We start from the raw sequence: 9,031 nt of genomic DNA, 5'->3' as shown, positions 1-9,031 counted from the left end.
ATAGAGAAGTAGGCTTGGAGTTTAGATTTCTTTTTTGTTTGTTTGGGTTTGTTGTAGTTGTTATTATTTGGTGGTAGTACTGGGATTGATCTCAGGGCCTAGTCTTTGGTTCAGTTCTACCATTTGAGCCACATCCCTATTTCTTTTGCTTTTAGTTTTTTTTTCTTTAGATAACATCTGTCCTAAATTGTCCCTAGATTTGGCTTGGTCTACAACCCTTCTTTCTCTACTTCTAGAGTAATAGGGATTACAGAAATGTCCCACCATACTCCTGGACAATTGTGCGTGCTCTCTCGCTCTCTCTCTCTCTCTCTCTCTCTCTCTCTCTCTCTCTCTCTCTCTCTCTCTCATTCTCTCTCTCTTTCTCTGTATTTTTATGCTTTTAAATGGACAAATCTAAAGTGCATTTATTATTCACAGCACTCTACATTTTGTGGAAGGGCTGAATGAGCTAATTAACACATGAATTATTTCACATGCTTATCATTTATTTGTGGTGAGAACCTATTGAAATCTATTCTTTGCAATTAAAAGCTATTCTTGGCAGCGCTCAAGAGTATAAGACATTGTTTCACGCTAGCCATTGTGTTGTGTAATAGATGTCTTGAACTCATTTTTCCTGTTTAGCTGAAATTTTGTATCCCTTGACATCAACAATACTAGATAACTGGAAAATTCCAAAATATTTGGAGACTCAACCACACAGTCCTCTATAACACACACATCAGTCTCAAGGAAAAAAATGGCGTCATATTTTAAGCTAACTGAAAACAAAAATATAACTTTTCAGGATTTGTGAGAGGCAGTGAATTCAGGACTACAAGAGCAGTTATGGCTCTGAGCGCAATGGTTAGGTTTGAGGCTGTTGGGAGATGCTCTTGATTTAGAGCAGTTGGCAGCTCTTTATGCACCGCCCCCCCCCCCACACACACTTGGGGCAAACTCCCTGGAACTGTAAAGGATGGGAGATGAGCAGACCAGGTGACTATCACTTGAGATTTATTCATGGGGACATAGATTGGGTTGCATATGACAGACCCAGAATAACCACTGGACAAGGCAGGTGTTTTCTTTCTTTCCCAAAGAAGCCTGGGCTGCAGGCCTACTGTTCTGTGAAGATGGCCCGGACCCTGTCACCAGACCCTGCCACCTCTGCATCTGCCTTTGGCGTGGTCCCAGAAAGCGCTCAGCTGGTCCCCATGTGAGAAGGGGAGATGGGAGAGGAAAGGTGTAGACTCTGAGCTGTCTCTTTAAGAGCATGACCAGGAAGTGGAAAATGGTACTTACACTCATAGTCAAAATCTAGTCACATAGTCACTCTTGACCTCCAAGAAAGGCTGAGGTGTGTAGTGTTTACCGTGGATGACCGTGAGCTCAGCACACCCAGGGTTTCTATTCCATTGGGGGGAAAGAGAACTGGGGGCTTTGCCAGAGATGGAGGTGCTGTGGAGGGCGATCGGGAGTGGGGACGGTGAGGGTGATAGGCTCAGTTTGGGTCAGAGTTCTTTTGGGGAGGAGGTCCTTTACTCTCCAAGACTGGCATTGCTCCTTACCCTTGTCCCTTACACAACACACACACACACACACACACACACACACACACACACACACACACCCTGTCCCATAGCACTTGGTACAGGTCACACTCCAGAGCCATGCATCTCCAGATGGGGATCCGGGATCCGTGTGGCCATTCCCGAGCTGCCGCTGTGGGAATGCCTCTGCTGTCAGCGTCCTGACGAAGGGCTTATAGCTAATGAACCCATTGTAGATCAAAAAGAACACAAGTGGAGACTGAATTACGACATAATTACGACTGCTGGGCTCACTGGGCACCTGGGCTCCTACTGCAAGGCCTCCCAGACGAGCACTGTAGCACAGAAAGCTTGCCTGGGCAAAGCTCCCAGGTCAGATCTCATAGTCTACCTTCCACACACGTGTGCAGCTGCCGGTGAAAAGTGAACTCCTCGCTTGGAGGAGGCCTGGATCTTCTGGGGAGTGAGGCCAACGGTTCTCCTGGAAGTAGTGCCTTCTCTGGGACAGAGACCCCAAGGCAGGACAAACTGTCAGGTTTGAGGTCCCGCTCTCCTTCTCCTTGGCTGTCCCTCAGAGTCACATGACTGTGGGAAGCTGGTCTCCAGGTTTCACTCTTCCCACCTCCCGGGATCTTGGAGTGTTAGAGGTCCTTGGTCCCCAACAACACATGCGGTGTTCACCGCTCAGTGTAGAGTCTGGGCATAGTTCTTTTGTTTCTTTGGTCTAACCCAGAAATGTCCCTGCACCCACTCCCAAGACCAGCTTGGATGCTGGGTGGGAGCTAGCCTGGGGATCTCCAGGGAAGAGGGTTTACCTGGCTGCCTTTACTGGCTCACAGCCTGATAGGACAGGGCTTAGCCAAGCACTGGACAAGTACCTGGAGCTCTCCCAAGACCTTGATGTGCATTCTTCCCTCTCCTCTTCCAGTCTTGGGGCTTGTAGGCAAGACCCTGACATGGCTCCATCTTTGGGATGGTGTGATTTTTTTTTAAATGGTACTGGGGGATTTGAACTCAGGATCTTGCACTTTCTTGGCAGGTGCTCTTACCACTTGAGCCATACTCAAAGCCCTTCTAGAGGTTTTTTTTGTTGTTGTTTTGTTTTGTTTTTTTGCTATAAGGCTTGAACTTGGTCTGGGCTGTGTCCCTAAGCTCTTTAGCTCAAGGCTACAGCCCTACTCTTGAGCCAATCCCCACTTCCCAGTTTCTAGAGGTTAATTGGAGACAAGAGTCTCAGGTCCTTTCATGCCCAGGCTGGCTTTGAACCAAGATCTTCAGATCTCAGCCTCCTGAGTAGCTAGGATTATAGGCGTGAGCCATCACACCCGGCTTAGAGTTATTTTATGCTTGTTGTCTGGGTTGACTTATGACACTCATCCTCTTTCCTATGTCTGCTGGGGAGCTAGAAATACAGATGTATGCAGGAGAGTGTAAATCTTGTCATAGTCCACGTATCTGTTTTTGCTGTGGCTGCTTTTGCTTCATTGACAAAACTAAAGTCTGACGTTAGGGACTGCACTCGTACTGCTTTCCTGCTATTATTTCTTTGTCTGCCTCTTTATACTCTGTCTGCTGTTTCTGACTTTCTAAGTCCTTGGGAACATGGCGAGGGGGGGGGTCACATCTGCTTCCTGACACAAGGGGAAACATTTTGTCGATTTGGATGCTTCTGAGGTGTGAGGAAGGAGAGCTCATGGGAAAGAGGCTGGTTGGGTGCTGTGCTGGTGGTGGCCACATCCAACTGTGATTCCTAGGCAGAGCCAGCACCATGCCAGCAGCTAAGAGGAGCAGAGCTGGGAACTTGACCCAGAAGTGATTCCTAGGCAGAGCCAGCACCATGCCAGCAGCTAAGAAGAACAGAGCTGGGAACTTGACCCAGAAGTGCCCTCCCTCTAGGCTGAGGGAATCTTGACCTCTCTGCTCCAGCACGTGGCTTGTGGCCTTCTGGATCCTCATCCAGGCATCCTTCATTTAGGATGTGTCTGAGGGCTCCCATCTGGGCCTCAGGTGCCTCCTTTCCAGCTTCCCTTCCAGAAGTCCTGAGGTCATCTTGCCCTTCCCCTCACCTCGCCTGTCCTCAGACTTGCTTCTCTACCAAAAAGAAGGTGCCTGAACTTTCTGGAAAGGTTTGGGATGACCGGTGTTTGTAAAGTCCCCTGTTACTGGTGTTGTCCTGTGGTGCAGGAGAGGGGATGGCTGTGTCTCCTTCATTGTTTCTGAAAGGTCATGGGGTGTCCACGAACACAGAGGGCCTGAAGGCTATCGCTTAGTGGAGAAGATGATGAGCGCCATGTCTGACTTCCCGCCCTTAGCGTTGAGGCTATGAGGTTTTGTGACTGCACACATCTGCGTGCTTGCCCTTGACTTTTAACTCCTTAAAGTGCCCGGGGTGCTTGGTACAGTTCTGCTCAAAAGCTGAGCCCTCCAGAAGGGTGGGCAGAGGCCTAGTGAGGGAAATGAAGCCCATTTGGGGGCTGAAAGAACCTTGGGGTACTATCAGAATGGATAGCAATGGTGCAAGGTTGTGCCCTGAGGTGCAGTCTTTGGTTCTGGGCCTTCTCTGAGAGCACAAGGCTGTCGTCATCCAGCACATAAGCAGCTTGACCAGTAGAATTTCACACTAGACGGGTGGTGCAGGGTCAGGTGCTTCGGAGTGCAGCCTGGGACTGGCACTCACCAGACAGGGCCAACTAGAATGACTTCTTCTGCGACTTGGTCTGCAGATGTTGCTGTCTCTCAGGCCTCTGGCCTGTGCTTACTTCCCTTCTCCTCTGACATTCGACCTGGGGAATCTGGCCACCCTCCTTCCCACCTCTCTGCCCATCTGTAATGTTGTTCCTTACATGAGAGAAAGTGCACCAAGGGTCCAGAAGACTCTTGGCACACACTTGGGTTGGGGTGGCTCCCTCGTGCCTGGTCCCGAGGGAGGAGAGATGGGTTGGTCACCCTGGACAAGGCTCCCCAAATCTTGATATCCCCAGCTGTAAAATGGTGTGACTGAATGTGGGTGCCATCTTATCCTAATGTCTGTGCCTGGTGGATGGCAAGACCTTAGGAAATGTCAGCTAGCTTGTGATCACCTTTGTCTTGAGTTCGGATGTTGCGTTGACAAAAAGGAAGGTCCATGCTGGCAGGGACGTGGGATGTAGGAGTACTTGTGCCCCCTGGGTAGCAGTCAAGGGGAGAGACATTTTCCCTGTGTCCAGTCTGGAGGCAGAAGTCCCTGCCACTCCCAGTGGCATCCTTAAACACTCACAGTGGCAGTATGGGGAGGAGGGAGCAGGGGAGAGGTGAGGTCTGAGCAGGAGCAGGAAGAAGCCCGTGTGCTGCGAGTGTTCAGGCGTGTCCCGTCATCAGTGCCCATCCCCCCTCTCCATGGACAGGTGGGTGGGCTGTCCTGAATTCATAGACGGGTACGTATGTGGGGACTCAGAATGGAAGGCCAGGGTTGGGCCAGGGTTGTGTGTGTGTCAGTCGTGGGGCTTGAACCCTGGGCCTGGGCGCTGTCCCTGAGCTATTTAAGCTCAAGGCTACAGCCTTATCCCTTGAGTCACAGTGCCACTTCCGCTTTTCTAGTGGTTAACTGGAGTTGAGAGTCTCACAGACTTTGAACCTCGATCCTCAGATCTCAGCCTCCTGATTAGCTAGGATTACAGGCATGAGAGCCACCATCCCTGGCTTCAAGGCCAGTATTAACCAACAAATTCCACCCTCTGCAGCTAAGTTCCAAAAAGGTAAAGAAAAAGGAAAAAACACAAGTGAGGAGGACAGATTTTCAGTCAACCACACTAGTTGACTCCTAGAAAGTATTTCGGTTGAGGTGTGGGGTGGGGGTGCGGCCAGGGGGTCCTCGAGAGCTGCACTCCTGTCCAGCCAGAGCCAGGCTGTCCACACTGGGAGACAGCCTGGACCCTGCGTGTCTAATGACAGCTGCTTTGTTTTCTGGCAGAGACGGCCTTCCTGGGGTGGCCATCGTATTTTAAAGAAGCAGCAGGTGGTATCCACAGGGGAGGTGGGTGACCTGAGGTTATGTGTTACCAAATGGGCAGTGGTGGAAGGAGCTGAGAAGCGACTCACTGTGCCCACAGTGGGGGAGGGCTGTGAAGGAGCCCCAGCCAGCCGTGACACCCCATGTTCTGTTACCCCCTCCTTCACAATCATCTGACTTTAAATAGCCAGTGTACCCCACCAAGTGGATATCCATGGTGGACCACCGCTGCCTCTGGGCTCCCCCCTTGTCAGGGCACGGTTGGCCCTGCACAGCACATCTATGGTTGTAGCCCTTGGGAGATGGTGAACCCCGTTACCTAAGGCCTCGCCTGGGTCATAATCTCTACCCTCCCTCTGCACGCCTCGACCTTCACCACGCCTGCGCTTGATCCTCCATCCAGGCTGGCACTTCATCTCCACAATCTCTCTCCTGCCCAAAAGGTGGTGGGCCAGCAGTCCCTAGAGCAAGAGACTGAATCCTCTCCCATTAGCTCATCCCCTCTCTGCTATCGGATCTGCCCTTCTCCCATGTGAGGTCATGGAGTAACTCAGATGCTACCCTGGGCAGAAGCTGCTTTGCCCTCTCTGGGGAAAGCAGTTGCACCTCTGATTACCTCCGGGCCACGCCCAGTCTCCCTCCCCCCTCCATCCCCCGCCAGCTCCTTCTAGCTCAGAGGCTGGAACAGAGCAGCCACCTGCTGACACGGGCTCCCTGTAGTGGAATTCCCTTTACCCAGAGGATGCGGAGGATCCTGCTCTGCTGAGCCTGTTCCAGGGGTATCTGCAGACCAAGTAGGGAAACTGAGGGTAGCCAGGGCACAGCCTGGCACAGAAGCTATGATGATGCTGGTAGAGCCCGAGTGGAGCTTAGGTACAGCTTTATTTGGAAGTGGCAGTGGAGGGGCTGGGGCTGAAGAGGGGAAGGAAAGGGGCACCTGGCCCCCAGGAAACCATGCTACATCTTAGGATCATCTACCTCCATGACAGGGAGCAAGTACCCTGTCCTATTCTGGACAGAATTTGCCACAGGGTAGGGAGTATTCCCAGTAGGTAGTACCTTTCCATGGAGAAAGACGTGACCTTCTCTTCAAGGAGAGGCTCTGTCATGTGGCTCCTACTGCAGGCCAGCTGAGGCAGTTGTGGCTAGATGAGAAGAGACTTCAGGGTCTCCAGTGTGTCCCTTATTGTGGGCAGGGATGTTCTGGGGTTGACCGTCTTTTGCATGCTAGGCAGGTGTGCCACCCAGCCAGCCCTTTGTGCTTTTAGTTTGTTTTGAGATAGGGTTTTGAGCTTTTGCCTGGGCTGGCCTTGGGCTGAGAGTTTCCTACTTCCAACTGTATGCATGGGTTTTTAGTCATGTTCTACCAGTCCTGATTTGCTTCTGGAGATGGGGGTCCCACTCCTTTTAACCAGGCTGGCTTTAGCATCGATCCTCCTGTCATTTCCTCCCAAGCAACTGGAATTACAAGTATGAATCATCATACCCATCTCTAGACTGATATTTTTCAAATAACTTTTTAAAAATACAGTAATAATGTGCTGTTACAGAAAAGCTGGTAGATATAGAAGAGGATGAGAGGAAATTAAAATGAGCTGCAGTTCTTGTCACCAGGGAGAACCCAGTTGACAACCACTGTATTTCCTTTGGGTCTGTTTTCTATGCAGGCGCACATTACACTTGTGTAGGCATGTGTGTGAGTCTGTCTTTCTGCAGCTGAGACCAGGCAGATTTTATACTATCTTCAGATTTTCTTCCACTTGGTTTTTTACCCCAATTTTATGGTTCTGCCTTCTTTCCACCTGCCGTGCGCAGTTGTCTCCCCTACCCATTCGTCAATGTTTCCCTCACCAGATGGGCTCCAGGGAAGTCACAGCCACTGCTCAGTGTCCCCTCCTGTCCCATGGCCAGTGCACACGTCTGCCTCATCACCTTGCTGCACTGAGAGCCTACAGAGGCTAGTGGCTGTCCAGTTGTGGTACGGTGATAAGTACGTGAGAAAATGTATGGAAGTGTCAAGAATAATGACTGGCTCAGAGCAGTGCCAGAGCTGTGAACTCCCCTGATGAAAAGGTCAAGTGTGCAGCTCTCTGTGTGGGGCAGAACGGGGCTTGCTCATCTGTGGGTCTCAGCGCCTAGCATGGACCTTGGCATACAAAAGACATCACCTACTAAATGGCAGTTGAGTCAGCCACAGGCATCATGCAGATTTTACTGTAAATGACAGAAATGCAATATATATTAATTTAAGTGAAAAATTGCTTCCCAAGCTGGAAAGTCCAAGTGCAGCTCTAGCTTCAGGTACAGCTGAATCCAGGAGTTCAGAAAGCGTGCGGGGATGCAAGATCGCCTCTTTCTTCTGACTTCAGTCTTGGCTGGCTGTATGTAGGGGTGAGGAATGTCTTGAGAATGTATTTATTTATTTATTTATTTGTTGATTTATTTTTGTGGGTCATGGGGCTTGGACTCTGGGCCTGGGTGCTGCCCCTGAGCTCTTCAGCTCAAGGCTACTGCTCTACGCTTGAGCCACAGTGGCCACTTCCGCTTTTCTTTTAATTGGAGATAAGAGTCTCACATCCTTTTGTGCCTGGGATGGCTTTGAACCTCAATCCTTAGATCTCAGCCTCTTGAGTAACTAGGATTACAGGTGTGAGCCACCATGGCTAAGAATGTATTTTTTAAAAATGATTTAAGGCCACAGCAAAGAGAAGAGAGACCCCCTCCCACCCCCCGACACACACCAAGAATCCATAAAATAAAACTCTCAGGAAATGGGAAGATCTGGGTTTGGGTCCTCTGCCTTATCCTCTTAAGACAAAACGGAATGTGATGGTTTCTGACAGGAAAAGGAGCCATTATTGAAAGGAGAGGGAGGAGTATTGGCAAAATGAAAGCCACTTTCTATTGTTCAATAAACTGTCTAGTGTTAGACCCAGATAATAATGAGGGAGCAAAAAAATCCCCCCCCCTTATTGTAATGGCAAAACACCATGGGTCCAAGTGAATCTTCATCATCCTGGTCTCCATGCAAACACTTGGCTCTGAACTGTCACCTGACCTGGCATGGACAGTGAGACGAAGGGACTTCTGAAGGGTTTCCACACCCTGAGGTGCTATGGGAAGAGTTGCTCTCCTTCCTTGGTGTTTCTGAGCATGTTTCTGCTGCCAGAAAGCCCGCGTCCTCCCCCTCCCCCCATGCGTGGGCATGCCAGCTATGGGATAAACGTGGGGAGGGGACAGGGAAAGATCTGTTCCTCCAGGACTCCCCCCACCCCCCCGGAAGCTCCGGCATTCATCAGCAAAGCTGTTGGGAAGGGAACCAGCAGCTTCTTGGGGCAGAAACACCCTAATTGATAACAGCTGTCATGTTTCCTGTGGCACCGAACAGAGCTGAAACTTATGTTTCACAATTTACTAGCTGAGTTCACGAGCTTTTGACAGTTCAGTCATATTTCCTGGAGTTACAAAAATGTTTTCTTTTCTTGGGGTGTGGCTACTTCTATGCCTA

Source organism: Megascapheus bottae, chromosome 14 (assembly GCF_031878675.1).
Source record: "Megascapheus bottae isolate mThoBot1 chromosome 14, mThoBot2.hap1, whole genome shotgun sequence".
NCBI lineage: Eukaryota > Metazoa > Chordata > Mammalia > Rodentia > Geomyidae > Megascapheus > Megascapheus bottae.
This window is presented reverse-complemented; position numbering follows the sequence as displayed.